Source organism: Felis catus, chromosome D1 (genome assembly GCF_018350175.1).
Source record: "Felis catus isolate Fca126 chromosome D1, F.catus_Fca126_mat1.0, whole genome shotgun sequence".
Classification (NCBI taxonomy): domain Eukaryota; kingdom Metazoa; phylum Chordata; class Mammalia; order Carnivora; family Felidae; genus Felis; species Felis catus.
In genome coordinates, this window is record NC_058377.1 from 48,986,150 (window position 1) to 49,002,531 (window position 16,382).

A 16,382-nucleotide genomic window follows, 5' to 3' on the forward strand; every position below is an offset into this window, starting at 1 on the left:
TGCGCTCCTTCATGACAGGGACTTATTCCTCTCGTATTCCTCTTTTTCCTTACTGTGGAAGATGCAATACTCAGCACAGAGACAGTCAGTGTTTGTTAAAATGAATTAATCACAGACTGCTTCATTCCCTCTAATTGAGCAGAGACCACACCTTGGCCATTTCTGTTTCCATCTTACCTGTATCGACAGTGTGGTACATATTTTGCACCTAAAGCATGATCAGCAAATGCTGTGGACTTCAAGTTTCATCTTTCTTTTGAGTTCTTCGTAGTACCATGTTGCTTTTTTAGAGCAAGACTCCCAAAAGTATGCATAAAGGAATGAGTGCCTTCCCTGACCAATTAATTAACTTACCCAATGAATGACTAATAATGACCAAATACATGAATAACATGCCTTCTCATATACAACCATAACTGTCTCCCTCTGACCTGACAAATTGGGAAACAGGGGCCAAAAAGGGAAGGACTCATGTAGGGTTACGTGGAGAGATTATACCGAAGCTGGAACTAGAACCCAGATTTCATTATCTCCAGCCCAAATTTCTGCCTTCTTAGCATCTGCCCTCTTTCTCTTTGTTTACATCCCCACTGCGGCTGCCCGAGATCAGGCCCCATCCTTCCCTCCTGGGACTGTTGCACTCGCCTTCTGACTGTTCCCTGCTGCCAGCCTCAACACCTCCAGCCCAGCCTCCACATGGTTGCCACGGTGATCTTCTAAAGTACAAATCAGATCTTGTTTACTCTGTTGTTTAAAGTCCTTTAGGTGTTCCCACAACATTTAGGAGAGAGACCACACTCTTTCACATGACCCACAGGGCAGTGAAGGATCATCTCCTGGCCCCCAGGCCTGCCTCTTGTTTCTTTCCCCAGGACCTTATTTCCCAGCTGCGTTCAAGTGTTTACAGGGACACTGTGCATGGCCACCCCCATTCTTCCTGCTTTCTCTGCCCAGACCATCATCTCAACCTGTCTTCTTGGTAGACGTCAGCTTCTAGTATCTTCTACGCAGAGACAGAGGGCTCCTTTGCTGAACTGCCATCCCTGTCCTCTGCCCCCCCCCACACATACTCCCTCACTCCTCAGAGCTGATCACTAAACAACTCTTCTACCCTAATGGCTATAACACTTCTTTCACTTAGTTTTTGAATACATCTCTCTCTCAGGAGGCCATGAACTCCTTAAGGACAGGGGCTGAGTCTTATTCGTATTTGTGTTCCCAGAACCTGGCAGTAGGTCAGGCATATAATAGACACTCCATTACACAGCTGCTGACTCTCTGGAATAAATATAACTTCCATAACCCTTCACAGTGAATTAACTCAACTTATGGTTTTCTTTAAATTAAGCCTCACATGGGATGATAGTTGAATTATGTAAGACTGAAAGGAAGGAGAATATATTTAAAGAAAAGCAGCACTTGAAAATGTCTTGCCTTTATAGGTGGTGAACAAATATTTCATAGCAACCATGGGATAATGTATCAGCCTACTGGTAATACAGGGTGGCCAGAGTGCCACCAAATATCTCTGTGGAGCTGTTCATAACTGCCTCCCCACTGCTTCTCTGTTCAGTCCCTGGTTTGCTGAAAGAAGTCAGTGTGGTTACCTGTTAGGTGAAGAGAACCTGGGTCACATTCAGATCTTTCATCAGGGAATAGATTTTCAGCTACTTTTCCAGCTCAGTTGTTAAACTCATTCTGCCTGATTTACCAATTGCTGAATTGTTCATTTGTTTATTTATTTGTGATGCAAGTCCCCTGGGCTTCGGGACTAGTTTCAAAATGCTACTGCTCCATCTGGTTTAAATAGAGCATACTAAGAAGAAATAAGAGAAACAATGGGACTGTGAGTTTGAGGGAAAAAAGAAACTTTCAGGCAAGCAGGAAGCAGGGAGAAATTCAGATTCTTTCTTCTTTATGATTCTGTGCTGGAGAAGGGAAACTGTTTTCAGCAAGAAAGGATGCTTTCTCTCTAGAAGTTCACGTCAGATTCAATGATCTGATATTCAAAATCTATGAGGTCTGAGTCCGTGAATGACTTTATGAATTGTGTTTAGGCAGCCTAGTCTCTGGAGCCCAAGACAGTAGTCTTTGTTCTTCCCTTTTTCCTATCTGTTTCATTATTTTCTCAGGCCCTTCATATGCCTGAGTACAAGCCACCTTGTAGGACACTGCCTGTGGAATGAGCCAAGGGTAGGCATCTTGGCTTTGGGCATTCTAGATTCTCCAGCAGAAGTGCCATTCACTGTGATGTGTGCATTTCATTGGCACAGAGTCGGGAAGGCTATGGTGGTTAGAGATGTGAGCTTTTGGCGACTCTCAGGTCTCCGAGTCCCAGCTCTGCTCCTTGCCACCTAGATGATCATGGAGATGCTGCTTTGTTTAATGTCTTTGAGCCTCAGTTTCCTTATCTCATAAGAGGGGCTAGTTTTTAATAACACTAATGTAATAAGCTTGTTCAGAAGATTAAACAAGCAATATGTAAGAACTTCACTGGAAATACTCAGGAATCATTAACTATTTTTATCATATCTGAATGTACTTTCACTTTACACTGGTAAAGTCTTCACAGTGTCCTCCTGAGAGAAAGGGTAGAAAGGCATTGTTGGCTCCATTTGACAGAGGGAAGGGGCTCATAAACCTGAGATCCCCTCTCTCCACAGTAGTTGTTCCCTCTCCACTCTGCCACCTTTTGGTGGTGGTTGCATATCCTCTGTTCACCTTTTCTACAGCATGACTCAGACCTTTTCCTTCTGACAACCAATCTTCTGAATGAGAGACAATAACAATCAAATAATTTGGCGTTATTCGCCAGGAGAGCTAATAGCTCTCTTTGCTTTCTACAGTAACAAAATGAAGTCTGCTGTTTTAGAAAGCACTGAGCAAGGGTGGTGCATAATCTGATTGAGTCACAATATTTGATTTGTACTGTTTTCCCTTTTTATCAAATAAGAGAATAGGGTACATTGTCCTCCATGAAGGAGAGCAGGACAGAAGTGCAGAGCAACAGTCACAGGGCTGACTGAGTTTTCTCCACACCCTACCAGTGCTCATGGTCTGATTGCATGTTGCCTGCTGTTAATTTGGCCCTTCCTGAGAGGACTGGAGGGGAGAACAAGGATTCAGATCCTGATCCCCTGTTGTGAAAGCTATTTAGAAGTTGCATATGCTCCTCAGATTGTCCAATGACTTTTTGACAGTATTGAAGGAATGGCTGGACCTTTCCTGACCCAGCATGGTCAGCCAATCCATAGTCAATTTATTTTACTCAATTTGGAAGAGTTAAAACTATAACTATAATATATTAGTTATAATACTAGCTCTTGTAACAATAAAATCTCAAAATGAATAATGGTTTAAACACAACAGAAGTTTGTTTTCTTTTTCATCAAGTCCAAAACTTGTTTTAACTTTTCTCAGGGCAATGATTCAGATACTTTTTTTATGCTGTATGTGGCTCCTCCATCTTCAAATGTGACTTCCAAGTTCAAGGATTAATTTGCATCGAGCTGGTAAGAGAGAGAGAGAACATGAAGTCTTTCAAGGGGAATTGGACCAGGCCCATTCCATGTCATTGGTCAGAACTCACATTCCCTTGGCCAGAACTCAGACACTAGGGCACACCTAACTTCTAGGTGGGGTCTCATTTTGTGCTCCAAGAGAAGAGGAAATGATTTTGGTGAACCAGCCAGTCTCTGCCTCCAAACAATAATGACAAAAACTAGTATTTATAAAACATTTGCTCTGTGCCAAACATTGTGTTAGCACCTTATCTACATAGTTTTTAAATTCATATACCATATTATTTGCCTATTTAAAGTATACAATTCATTGGGTTTTATTATTTTTTTTTTTTTTGGTATATTCACAGAGTTGTGCAACCATCACCATAATCAACTTTCAATCATGTTCAACACCCCAGAAAGAAACCCATATCCATTAGCAGTCAGTCCCCATTTCCTCCCAATCCCTTCCCCAACCTGAGGCAACTACCAGTTTACTTCCTGTCTGGATAGACTTGCCTGTATTCTAAACATTTCATATAAGCAGAATACTTATATTCTTTATATAATCCTCACAGCAACCCAACAAGAGGCACATTGTTATTCCCATTTTACAGATTACCAGGGGATCAGGTTGCTAATAAGTTTAAACTCTGCGCCTCACTGAAAGCCGTAATACTGAGCTGTATCCCAAGTGTAAATCATGCCACGATTTGGAGGGGAAGAGTGGAGGGGGTGTTTGTTTGCTTGCTTTCAGTGACTATCATGGCAAAACTCTGACTTCTTCATGGATGGCTCCTTTACTGAAGTGACAGGCATTTAGGAGCCAGAGAGCTCGAGACTGAAGCCCAGACCTACCATTTTACCAGTGTATACAAAAATCTATGCTCCTTAATTCCTCTCGGATCCTAGTGATATTATCTCTAAAACGGGAATAATATACCTCTGTTTGCTGGGAGGACTCAGTGAGATTAACCCATGTGAAAGCTGTTCCCACAACTTTACACAGTTGAGGCCTTGCCAGTGTTAGTAGTTCCTGCTCAGGAGTGAGATTCTGGCTATAATTGGGCAGCCAAAGAAATTATGTTAATGTATCTGGGCCTCCAGGATACTGTCCAGGAAGAAGTTATTGTGCCTTGTATTTTATAGTATCCAGATTACAACCCAGGAGTGGCTGGGACCCTAGGAGGATCTGGCACAATGAGGGGTAGGAAAATGGGACATATTCTCCAGGACAGAAAAACAATGTGCAGAGTCTCATCTGTCAACTTCTGATCTCAGCTGGGCAGAGCCGCTTGTTCTAGGCACCTGGAAAGAACCAGCTGAGCCAGTGCAAGTTTGAAGTTCCTTGGGAAAGAAGATAAGCTGGCTGAGTTTCTGTAGGCAAAGAGCCAGTAATGAGGTTTCCAGCTTTCCATCACATGCCCTTTTCATCACTTTCAGCTCAGCCAGAGACGGCAAAGCCTCATACTCAGGGACCAAGTGTGTATGTGAAAGGCTCAAGGAGATAGTTAGAAAAGAGTGAATTATGCTTTTGTTCCATTGACCCCTTCCCCACCCTATCCTGTCCTTAGCCATCGTAATATTAAAATCTAGGCATGAGAGCACAGAGAAGACAGTGGGGAAGTTGTATTGGTGGTAACTGGCTCGGTCATATCGCCAGAAGAGATCATGAGAGAGAAAAGGCCTGAACTCTCTGCAGGAATACGGACATATTTCAGCCTTTAAAATATGCCGTAGAAGCCTCTGGTCCTGCCATTTCCTCACGGAATGGACAAATGACTTATTCTCTCTGAGCCTCCATTTCCATATAGGATTATTACCTGGACAACCATGCAAGCTGCAACCTGCGTAATTCAGGTGCCTCCATTCACATGAACTAGGGGTCAGCATGTTGTAAACATGTAAAGGGCCAGATCCTAAATATTTTAGGTTTCATGGGCCATATGGTGTCTATTGCAACTAATCAACTCTGCTATTGTCATATAAAAGCAGCCGTAGATAGTACATAAACGAATGGGTATGGCTGTATTCCAATAAAACCTTATTTATGGGTACTGAAATCTGAATACTGTATAATTTTCATGTGACTCAAAGCCATATTCTTCCCTTGATTTTTTTTTCAGCCAATTAAAATGTGAAAACCATTCTTGGCTTACACAGTATACAAAACCAGACAGTGGGCCAGATATGGTCTGCAGGCCATGGTTTGCAAACTCCCAACATACCCTAAAATATGTTTATTACCCTCTAGAGAGATGCAGTGTGGTGTTCCAATTATTATAAGGATGAAATAAGAAAATATACCTAAAGTGATTAGCATAGTATCTGCTCCTTATAAGTGTTCAGCAAAGAGTTACTATTACTATTACCCTGTTAAGAAATCTGTCTACTCTCTACTTGCCATGGACATTTGGAAAAGGAGGCAGTCACATTTGGTTGTTTATACACATTTCTACTATATTAAACTGTTATTAAAGTGTATATTAAAATCAAAAAATATAAAAACTGGGTTGGACAAGTAATGGCATTAGTCAGCCACACAGTTTTTGAGTTTTGTTTTTTGCTTTTTTCTATTCTTCCTAATGCCCCAATGTTGGCTCTTCAGTTTCTAGATGTGTCTTTAGAACTTGGTCTGTGCTGCTAGGTGCTCCATGAAAAATGAGTTTGGATCTTTTCTTTCTAGTATTTTCTTAGTATTCTTCAAAATGAGTATATACATCCCAAGAGTATGCAAGATGATAGCCCTTCTCTCTATATTAATTTTTCATCTCAGCCCTTAAATTTTTGTTCCCATGTAGGTTTTATAATGTACATACTGTGCCATAGCACTATAGCTGTACATCCGACAATTTATATAAATATTTATATCATGAGGGTATGTCCTCAAAAAATTTAAAATGATTTCAGCAATCAAACGTTTCAGACATCTGGTCTAGGAGGAAATCAGAAGTATTCAATGGGAAACAAGAATTGGTATGAGTGACACAAGTGTTTTTAAGATACGAATTAAGGTTCACTCTGGTGTCCATTTTGTGGCAGGTAGGTAGCAAGATAGTTTACATCTTTAATTTCTTTTTTTAATGTTTATTTATTTTTGAAAGAGAGACAGACAGACAGACAGAATGCAAGCAGGGGAGGGGCAGAGAGAGAGGGAAACACAGAACCTGAAACAGGCTCCAGGCTCTGAGCTGTCAGCACGTAGCCCGACCTGAGGCTTGAACTCAGAAACTATGAGATCATGACCTGAGCTGAAGTCTCATGCTTAACCAACTGAGCCACCCAGACACCCCTACATTTTTAATTTCAAAATAACACAACATCTATATTAAATAGGTTCTACTGTCCCCATTTTATAGAAAATGAACAAAGAATCAATTTGGAAAAGTTAAGCAACTTGCAAAGGTCAGGTTGAATGAATCAGGTCTGTTTAACTATAAAGCATGACATTTTCCATTTTAGGCTTCATTGCATTGAAGAAGTTCATGAAAAAAGAATGATCATTCTTTGGTATTCCTAAACTCTAAAGCTAGCTTTTTCCCCATTACACATTCTTAGGTTATGGAGTGGTAAGTGGATAAAACTCCACTCCCATAGAGATCCATGATCAACTTCTTGTCCCCACCCCCACCACAGCCCTTTGTGTTACCACGTGCTTCTCACTCTGATTGAATATCTCCTTCATAATTGGACATCTCCTAGTCATCCATCAAGATTCAGCTTAGGGGCACCTGAGTGGCTCAGTCAGTTAAGCATCTGACTCTTGATTTGGGTTCAGGTCATGATCTCACAGTTCATAAGATTGAGCCCCACGTTGGGGTTCTGTGCTGACAGCACAGAACGTGCTTGGGATTCTCTTTCTGTCCCTCCCCTGCCTCTCTAAATAAATAAATAAATAAATAAATAAATAAATAAATAAACTTTAAAAAAATTCAGCTTAGACATTACCTCTTCCAGGAAGCCTTCTTGACTTTATCCCCAAACTAAGTCTGATAACTTTCCTGTACACACCTATAGCACTTTAATGAAAGACCTTATTAAATAATCTATGCATTGTGTAGTTAACCATTATCTGCTCATTACTCCCTAGAATGAGAGTCTAGGGAACAGAAAATTTGAACTTGAATATATTGTTCTTCTGGAATCCAGACCTGCAACATACTAGGCCCTCCATAAATACTCATGAAATGAAGGAATTCCTTCTTCATTGATTTGGAGTCTGACATAACTTTGCAAAGAGATGGGTTGAAATTTGTCTTTACTGAAGTTCCCCAAGACAGGACAAATTAGTGGATATTAAAGAGATTATAGGGAACCATATAATGGCAAAATGAAGAAAGCAATCCTTCGTATGTATGTATGAAGGCTTTTTCCTTCTGTATTTCTTAGAAACTAAAGAGGATGTACAGACTTAAGTCAATCATTTATATTAAAATCATTTATATTAAAATATATTAAAATTTTAGTATTAAAATATTAAAATTTATATTAAAATATATATATACACACACACGTATATATATGTTCACAGGTGTGCACCTATATAAATCCACACATATTCATGAGCATGAATTAATAAAAATAGACTACCATAATTTTTATAAACTGTCTATTGGATCACTGCATGCTCAACAAAAGGATAAAGTTCATTAACACTCTTCAGGTTGGCTGATCCTGCAGAGTCATCCAGTTGCTTTAAATCTCCTTTAGTCATAAAGCTACTTCCCTCGTGGACACATAAAGCTTTACCTCTTTCTTTAAAGGGACGTAGCATTTACTGAGAGCTTTGGCAATGTTATGGATACTCAACAGAGGTGATCTCATTTAATCCTCAGATGTTTGCACAGACTCATAGGTCCTGAACCCAAAGAAAATGGATCAAATCAAAATTTTACTCAAATAGAAAATACTCACTAACAAAGCAGGAAGAAGGGAGAGAAGACTAAGAAAAAGTCTGAATTACATTAAATTCAGTTACAAATGAATATTGTTAAATTCAGTTATATAACTTTGTTGCATGGGATTATACAAAATTAATTTATTGGTATTAAAATGAGAGAGTGTGACCATCAGCACAGATTTTTTATCAGAGCAGGTTGGGGCCCTTTCAACTGATTGAAAGAAAAGCTTTCTACCCACCACCAAATGTTGCTACATGTGAAGGGCTTTCTTACTTGTTATAAGGGGACAGCATTGGAACAGTTGTTCCTCGACTTTTATAATTCATAGACCAGAAACATTTCAGAACAAACTTTTATAGGCCAACAGAATTACCAGCTTTTTATCTTGCCAATAAAATGAAAAACACAGAAAAAAAAAAAAGACCAAAAAAACTAAGATCTATTCTCACTGTCATTTCAGAAATAAAAAGACAATTTAATAGTAAAAACAATAGGAAGAAAACAAGCAGTAGGAAAGACATAATCTTATCATAAAGGAAGGTCATACACCCTACTGACTCTGCTCACCCTGCTCTGGAGGGGAGGGTCAGGGACAGCCTCTAGGGACCTTTACCTCTGCTCTGCATAGGTTTGAAGTCACACAGATCTGGTTTAAGTTCAGGCCCTACAAATTCCTAGCTGTGATACCAGGAGCAGCTTTCTCAACTTTCCTAAGCTGCATTTCCTCACATGTCAGATGAGGATATCTAACTGACTGTATTAATTTCTTGGGGCTACTAGCCACAATCTGGGTGGTTTATACAAATGTATCGTCTCACAGTTCTGGATCCCAGAAATCTGAAATCAGGTATCAACGCGGCCATCCTCCCACTGAAGGTGCTAGACAACGATCTGTTTCAGGCTTTTCTTCTAGCTTCTGGGAATCCCTTGGCTTTTAGCAGCATGACTCCAATCTTCACGTAGTGTTCTTCCTATGCACACACCTGTGTCCAAATTTCCCCCTATTATAAGGATACTTGCCTTATTGAATTAGAGACCCACTCTATCCCAGTAAGACGACTTCTTAACTGATTACAACTGAGACAATCCTTCTTCCAAATAACCTCACACTCTGAGGTATCAGGGGGTTAGAACTCCAACATATGAGTTTTGGGGGAATACAAGTGAACTCATAGCACTGATCAATCTCATGGAATTGTATCAAAGTCAGTCACAGGACAGGTTGAATACTTTATAAATTACCAGAACAATGTAAGGGTGGTGTTCTTGTTGTTAAGAAAGTTTATAATTGAGGACTTTATGATTTAGGGACAGTAAGCAATTTATGCAAGGATATATAACTAAGAAGCAGTAAAGATAGGACTTTGAACACATCCTTTAATACATATATTAAATACCTATTATGTGGCAAGCCCTGTGCTAGTGCTAGATTCAGCCTTAGACAAAATAGACAAGGCCCTTGACCTCATGGAGCTTATACTCTAGTGGGAGGAAGGAAACGTTAATGAAATAAGCAAGTAAATATATAACACACATTGAAGTAGAGGTAAGTACTGTAAATAAAAATAAAGTTCAACAAGTGAGTATAAAATAACAGGGGAAGGGAATATGCCATTCTATGCAGGATGTCAAAGAGTTCTATGAGGAGACATGTGAGCAGAATCCTTCCTGACTACAGAACAGGAGTAAATCCTAAGTGAAAGGGGAACCACTGAAGGGAGGTGATTTTTGCTAGGGTCTGATTTTTGTTTTAAAAGAATCACTCCAGTTGCTGTGTGGACGGTAATTTGTAGCAAGGCAAGAGTCGAAATAAAACAGTTAGGAGGCGATTATAGAGACCCATGTGAGAGATGATGGTGGTATAGACTGGGGATGGGGCGGAGATGGAGGAAAGATTTGGAATATATTTGGAAGACAGAATTAGCAGCATTTGCTGATGAGTAAGACGTGGGATATAAGATAAAAAGAAGAGTCAAGAATGACTCCCAGCTTTTTGGCCAGAGCAATGAGGTGAATGATTATGTCATTTCTTGAAACATATTGGGAGTACATCAGATTTGGGAGAAGAAAACACAGTCTGGTTTGCAACATTTTAAATATTAAAAGCCAATCAGACAGTCGAGTGGAGATTCCTAGATGTGGTATGCAACTGGGTGTAAAAGTCTGGAGTGCAGGGTACAGGTTGGGACTAGTGTAGGTAGTCTTTAAACTATAGGTGGCATCTAAGCCTTGACTGGGTTCTATGGCCTAGCAAGTGAGTGCAAATAGAGAGGTTGAATGATGAGCCCTGGGGAACTATAAATTTGAAATATCTGGAAATGGAGAAGGACCAGCAGGGAAGACTTAGAAGGATAGGTTGATGAGGTAAAAGGGAAACCAAGGGGGTCTCAGGAACCAAGTAAGGAAGGAGGTTGATTCGGGGAAGTTGTAACTAATTCTGCCAAAGGGCTGGGAAGAAATGGAGTACATGGGATTGTATACTGGCGATTGGTCTTATTAGTGAGCCTGTCATTACTTAATAAAAGCACTTCTGGTGGGATTTTGAAGGTAAATTAAATCAGTTAAGGAGAGAATAGGATATGAGGAAGCAAAAACAGTGAGAATAGGCACTTATATATTATGTTACCTGCTACCTCAGCTTTTTAGACACAGTGGATGTAATAGTTAAGAGAGTAGGTTCTGCAGTCTTAGACTTTGGTCATTATTCTGACTGTGCCATTTATTAAGTCACCTAACCTCTCCAGCCACAGAGTCTTCATCTACAAAGCAGAGATTATAGTATAACCCATTTGAAAATGCTGTGAGGGTTAAATGTCAATTGCAAGTAAAGTTTAACACATTTCCAGCCCATACTAAGTGCTCAGTAAATGTTACAACTTCCACTAATATCAGCAAAGTACTGATATAGCTTCAAGGCTCCACGCAGTTTGTTGTGTCTGGGAGCAATTGGTAGCATGAGGGGATAATTATGACAGAATACATGTTATGATTATCCTTGACATGGAAGCAGAGCAGTGTGTTATAATATAAAAACTATAAACACTTGTCTATATAAATTTTTCATGGGCTGTGTCATGGTGGAATAGTCAGGCAATGTGGGGAAATGGACAGGGAGGACATGGCTCTGGAGGGAATTTTGGGGGGTCATCGTAGATCAGGGAGCTGATTCCATGATTTCCATGGAAATACTTAGAATAGACCAAGCCTTGTCAGGCCATGTGGTAAATAACCCACACATCAATATATAGGAAGTAAACATCTATCTTGTAAGCATAGTTATCACTTATTTACTCTTTGCTACACATGGTGTTTACCCCTGGCCTTTCGAACCATTGAGAAACTCAAGTACCTCTCCCCTACCACTCCCCCCCCATTATGTTGCATACTCCCATTCCTACAGTGCCTAGTATTAAGTACAGTCATGAAAGAGGGGGTGCCTCATCCATGCATATCCCAGACCCCCTTGTAAGATGCATAGAGGGAAAAACAAACAAGCAGGGGATAGTTAATATGTGAACAAATTAACTTGGCCACTGAGCCATTCTCTAGAAACACATAGCTAAGAAAATCCCTCATGTTTAAACCTGCATAGCCTGGAACATTATAGCAGCACCTTGTCCCATAGAAGGCTACCACTGATGTCTCTCAAGGAATATTGATTGCACACATCCAAGATAGCAGTTTCTTATATGGATGGCCAAATGCTAGAGTAAACTGACTTAGGACAAGAGTTTGCAGTGGGACCTTCGAGAAAGAGATACCTGTTTCCTTGCTTGGGACACTTTGACTTAATGGCAGTAGATGTGTAACTATGTGCAAAAACTCATTGTCGTTATGAATTTTGTGATGGGTGCTTGTTTGTAACAGGTGAAGTAAGCCTAAGTTGGTCTCACTGTGAACAGCTAACTGCTATAAATATGCTTCCCTGAGCTGGTGACTTCAGTTGACTAACAGTGGAAGTGAAGTGGAAAGGAGCTACGGAGCTGAACAGGCAACCCAGAGCAGAGCCCCAGGCCTGCCATTCTCTGGCAGAGAGTCCCTGTATCCCTGGTGACAGTCTGCAGTCTCTGGGGTTGTTACCCCTTCTTCACAGCAGGCAGATCGGAAGACTCCTTGGCCAGCACCAGCAGACATTTCAAAGACAATTTAAAGGGAAAAGGAGACAGAAATCCATTTTCCAAAAAGAAGTAGGGTAAGAAAAATAGTTAGCAGTTTAGGGGTATGCACTGTAAGTCAGGCACTGTATTTTCTTGATATAGTTTACTTAATCTCACAAGGTAAGAATTAGCAAACCCATTTTATAGATAAAGCAACCCATTTTACAGGAAGTAAGTGGCAAAAGCAGGGTTTAAGCACAAGTCTATTTGGTTCCAAATCCTATAATCTTTTTCTGATTTCTACTAAAGGCCGTAGTCAATAAATCTGCTCCCAGTGCTCATCTGTCACTGCTGGGAAAGGGAGATCTGTTCAAGAGTGTGGGCTCTGACACCAGGTTGCCTGGAGCTGATTCCAGCCCTGCCACTTAGCAGCTGTGATCCTGCTTAGATTTGTTAACCTCTCTGAATCTCAGTTTTCTCATGTGCCATGTGTTGTTCATGATAATACCTACCTCATAGGGATGTTTTGAAAATTAAGTTAGGCTAAGCACCTAGAACACTGCCTGACATATTAGATGTGTTCAATAGTAGCTATTATTATTATCAATTTTTTCTAGCATTGATATTCAACGAACACAAAGACGTAATGCTGACCTTGTCAGAGAGGAAACGAACAGTTCAGGCACTGCTCTACTCCTCCATGTAGGCTGCCTATTAATGATTTGGGGCCGATCGATGATACTGTTACTGATTTCTGCATGCCTTCTCATTTTTAGGGCTTCCATGCTGTAGAGGTAGCATAGTAGGATAGAACAACACTGTTCTTGACATCAGAAGACCTGGGTTTGGGTTCAGGCTCAAATCACACGTGGAAACTGTGGGCTCTGGACAAGTCACTTTATCTCTCTTGCTATGGGCTCCTCATGTGCACAGCAAAAAGGTGTTCTCGCTAATTGCCAGGGTTCCTTGAACCCCTCAATTTTGGTGAGCAATTGAACAAAGTCACTTAATTTGCCTGAGCCCTGGCAGCTCCCTTATACTGTATACCTCTCCTGGTTGCTGAGAGGAGGCTCAGAGAGAGTGGAAGTGTCTGGTACACTGTGACATGCTATGCAAACGTGAGGGCTGATCTTTACGGAACTATGATGAGAATTAACCCTGAATACTATGGCTCCCTATGCCTATGTTTGAGATGCAGGGGCTTTTTGCATTTTTCCATCTTTGCCTACCCCCTACTGGGTTGGGTGGATCCACCTTAACAAGGTGTGGGGGAACGCAAGTGGAGGATGGGGGTGCAATACTGATGGTGGGAAAGCATCTTATTGGTTAATGCTGGTACATCCCAAGCACCAATTACTGTCACTGCTCCCAAAGCTGATATATTTATCAGGATGAGTTACAAGGAAATATATGTACCCAGGGAACGAGGATGCTGCATGGTCACCCCCTGTGATGTAAAATATAAGAGTCTAGGAGGGGCTGTTTTATAATTCATCAGGTTTCGCTAGTGAGTTCTGTCGGAGTCTTAGTTATAAAGGCAAGTGTGAACCGGACGGCAGACAGGAGAACCTGGCACCAAGGAGACGGAGAAGCTGCCTGTGGTGCCTCCTGCCTCCTCCCTGCTTTGTTCCAATAATTTTGTGCTCGGTAAGTTCCCTGGCTTTGCAGCTAATCGTTGTTGTTGAATAAGCTTGGCAAATGAATCTGTAGTTTGGAATATGTATGCACTTGCTGTCATAAGTGTGTGTCAGTGTTTGGGCTTCTGACAAATTCCACAGTTCCCCTTTAATGAGCAAAATAGCTTAAAAGATGAAACAAAACCCGACAAATCAATTATTCACCTTGATCCTTGGAAGGCTGCTTTCTTTGGTTGCTAAAGTTTCTCAGGTTTCATTCTGTCAGTTTCATTTGTTGGAGGAGCTTTGAAAAGAACAAGTCTCTTTGTCATGAAATTGTTTTTCTTAGCTGCCAACAGGAGGTATGTACAGGGTGGTTTGTCCATCCCCACCCCCCAGCTTACTCTCCCCAGCAATCGGTAAATCTTAAAACAGACTGTTTGCCCGGTAACCAGCTCCAACAGAGCTGAACCTGTACAAGACAGGATTCAAATTGCAATCTTTTGTGCAAACAGACCTGAGGGGCTGTGAATAATTGTCATTGCGGAGATTATTGTGAAACTCCGTATGGTGGTAGTCCCTGCATTTTGCCGGGATGGGATCAGAATCCGAAGAGATTTGCATTTGGCATGCCTGTTGATGATGTGGAAAGGGAGTGAAAGAAAAGACTGGTTCGTATGGAAAGAGCTGTACAACGCACCCGTAGGACAAACAAATGCACACGGCATGACTGTTGAATTTGTGTAACTTGTAACTGTTGTCTCTAGTTTCCTATCCCCATTAAGAATACCTGAAGCTGCGTTCTGATCCTCATCTGGGTATGCTCCAGGTCCTCGTTCTGGGTCCTGGCAAGAGGCAGGGGTGAGCACTAACTCCTGGTCAGCTAGCCATAGGAAGTCATTTCCTCCTCTGAAGGAAAGAAACAGAAGCTGTACCTTCCCGGACTCCTTTCTGCTGTGTTCTTTTGCCTCTGTCCAAATTTCATGGAAACCAACAGCTTGACGTACTTTTTTTTTTTTTTTTTTTTTTTGGCAGTAGCAGATTTAACTGTGGTGTCATATGGCATATTATATATGGAGAGGAATAGCAAGACATTTTTCTGAATGTTTAAGTGTGTCTGGCTTGTTGACATTTGCTGTATCTCACCAGCAAGGAGCTACTGTCTTCTGAGCGCATAACTGTTTGTCTGTTCGAAGTGTTTACCTTATTATGCATAATTGCACTTTCTCTTTAGATGTAGAATCTGTAGATCTGACAAGAACATCTTTATCCTCAAGGAAGCAACTTGTTTTAGCATCTCTTTGAGAAGAATGGATGCATTTATTTTTTACCAGGGACTTAGCTTGCTCTTTGCTTCTTTCTGATAAAAATTTTGGTCATCAGTACCACTATGCTTCCAATAAAGTTACTTCCCCTTTCCTAGTATAGTTTCTGATTGCACCAAAACTTGGCAGATTAGGAATATGGAATATATCTTTTTCCAGGAACACATTTTTCAGGCATATTTCTTTTGTCCATAAATAGCTTTTCCATATTTTCCATTTCTCTGAAGAAGTTCTGTTTAAAAGAGCAGAGGAGTGATGTATTGTGGTTGGCACTTAGGGGTGTGTAACCTGAGACTTGGTTTCTAATCTACAAACGGCTGCCCCACATGGGGTCTGTAAAACGTCTTTTCGTCTTATGTTCAGCTCAAAGCCCTTTGGCTCCAGCAGTAATGATTAAGACAGCAAATTCAGCAAATCATTGCAGGTATAAACAAACATCTGCATCTTATGGTCCGACCAGCCCATGAGGCTCTGTAAAGCTTGGGACACACAGCTGAAGGTTCCTAAAAATGTTAATATATTTTAATGCCAAGAACAATATAGTTATAAAGTACTTTTGCGATGTATTGTACATTGGATTTTATTGTACCACATTTTTGTAAATCATATGCCAGGGCCCGTGGTTTATTTTGTGGCAGTGTCTGGGTTTTGATTTGGAATGGTTTTATCAAAAAATAAACCAATGTACTGATCTCAATAAACTGAGTTTCTTCTTATTTGGTGGTGGCTTTTTCATCTTCTCCACCCACCAAGAATATGATCTATTTATAGCAGCAAAAGAAAATTTAGCATGAGTTATTTTCAATTAAATTTGCAGGAAGACAAACATGAACTGTGACAAGAACCTTCTGAGAGAGCGCATACACACAAAAACATGTCTCTCAACAAAGGATTAAAAGCCAAAAAGGCATTAACATTTTGCTTACGTGACATATATCAT

The 16,382-nt window shown here is 40.6% G+C and overlaps 1 protein-coding gene and 1 long non-coding RNA gene across 28 annotated transcripts in view; one reads left to right on the plus strand and one right to left on the minus strand.

Annotated features, from left to right (window-relative positions):
* DLG2 (discs large MAGUK scaffold protein 2) overlaps nt 1-16,382 on the plus strand; it is a 2,054,427-nt gene that overhangs the window by 1,838,009 nt on the left and 200,036 nt on the right. The window lies entirely within an intron of this gene.
* On the minus strand, nt 1,438-15,076 carry LOC109491939. Its single transcript, XR_002145578.2, has 3 exons — nt 14,908-15,076; nt 14,343-14,421; nt 1,438-3,509 (listed from the first exon to the last, which is right to left on the minus strand). It is a non-coding gene; the product is annotated as an uncharacterized LOC109491939 (long non-coding RNA).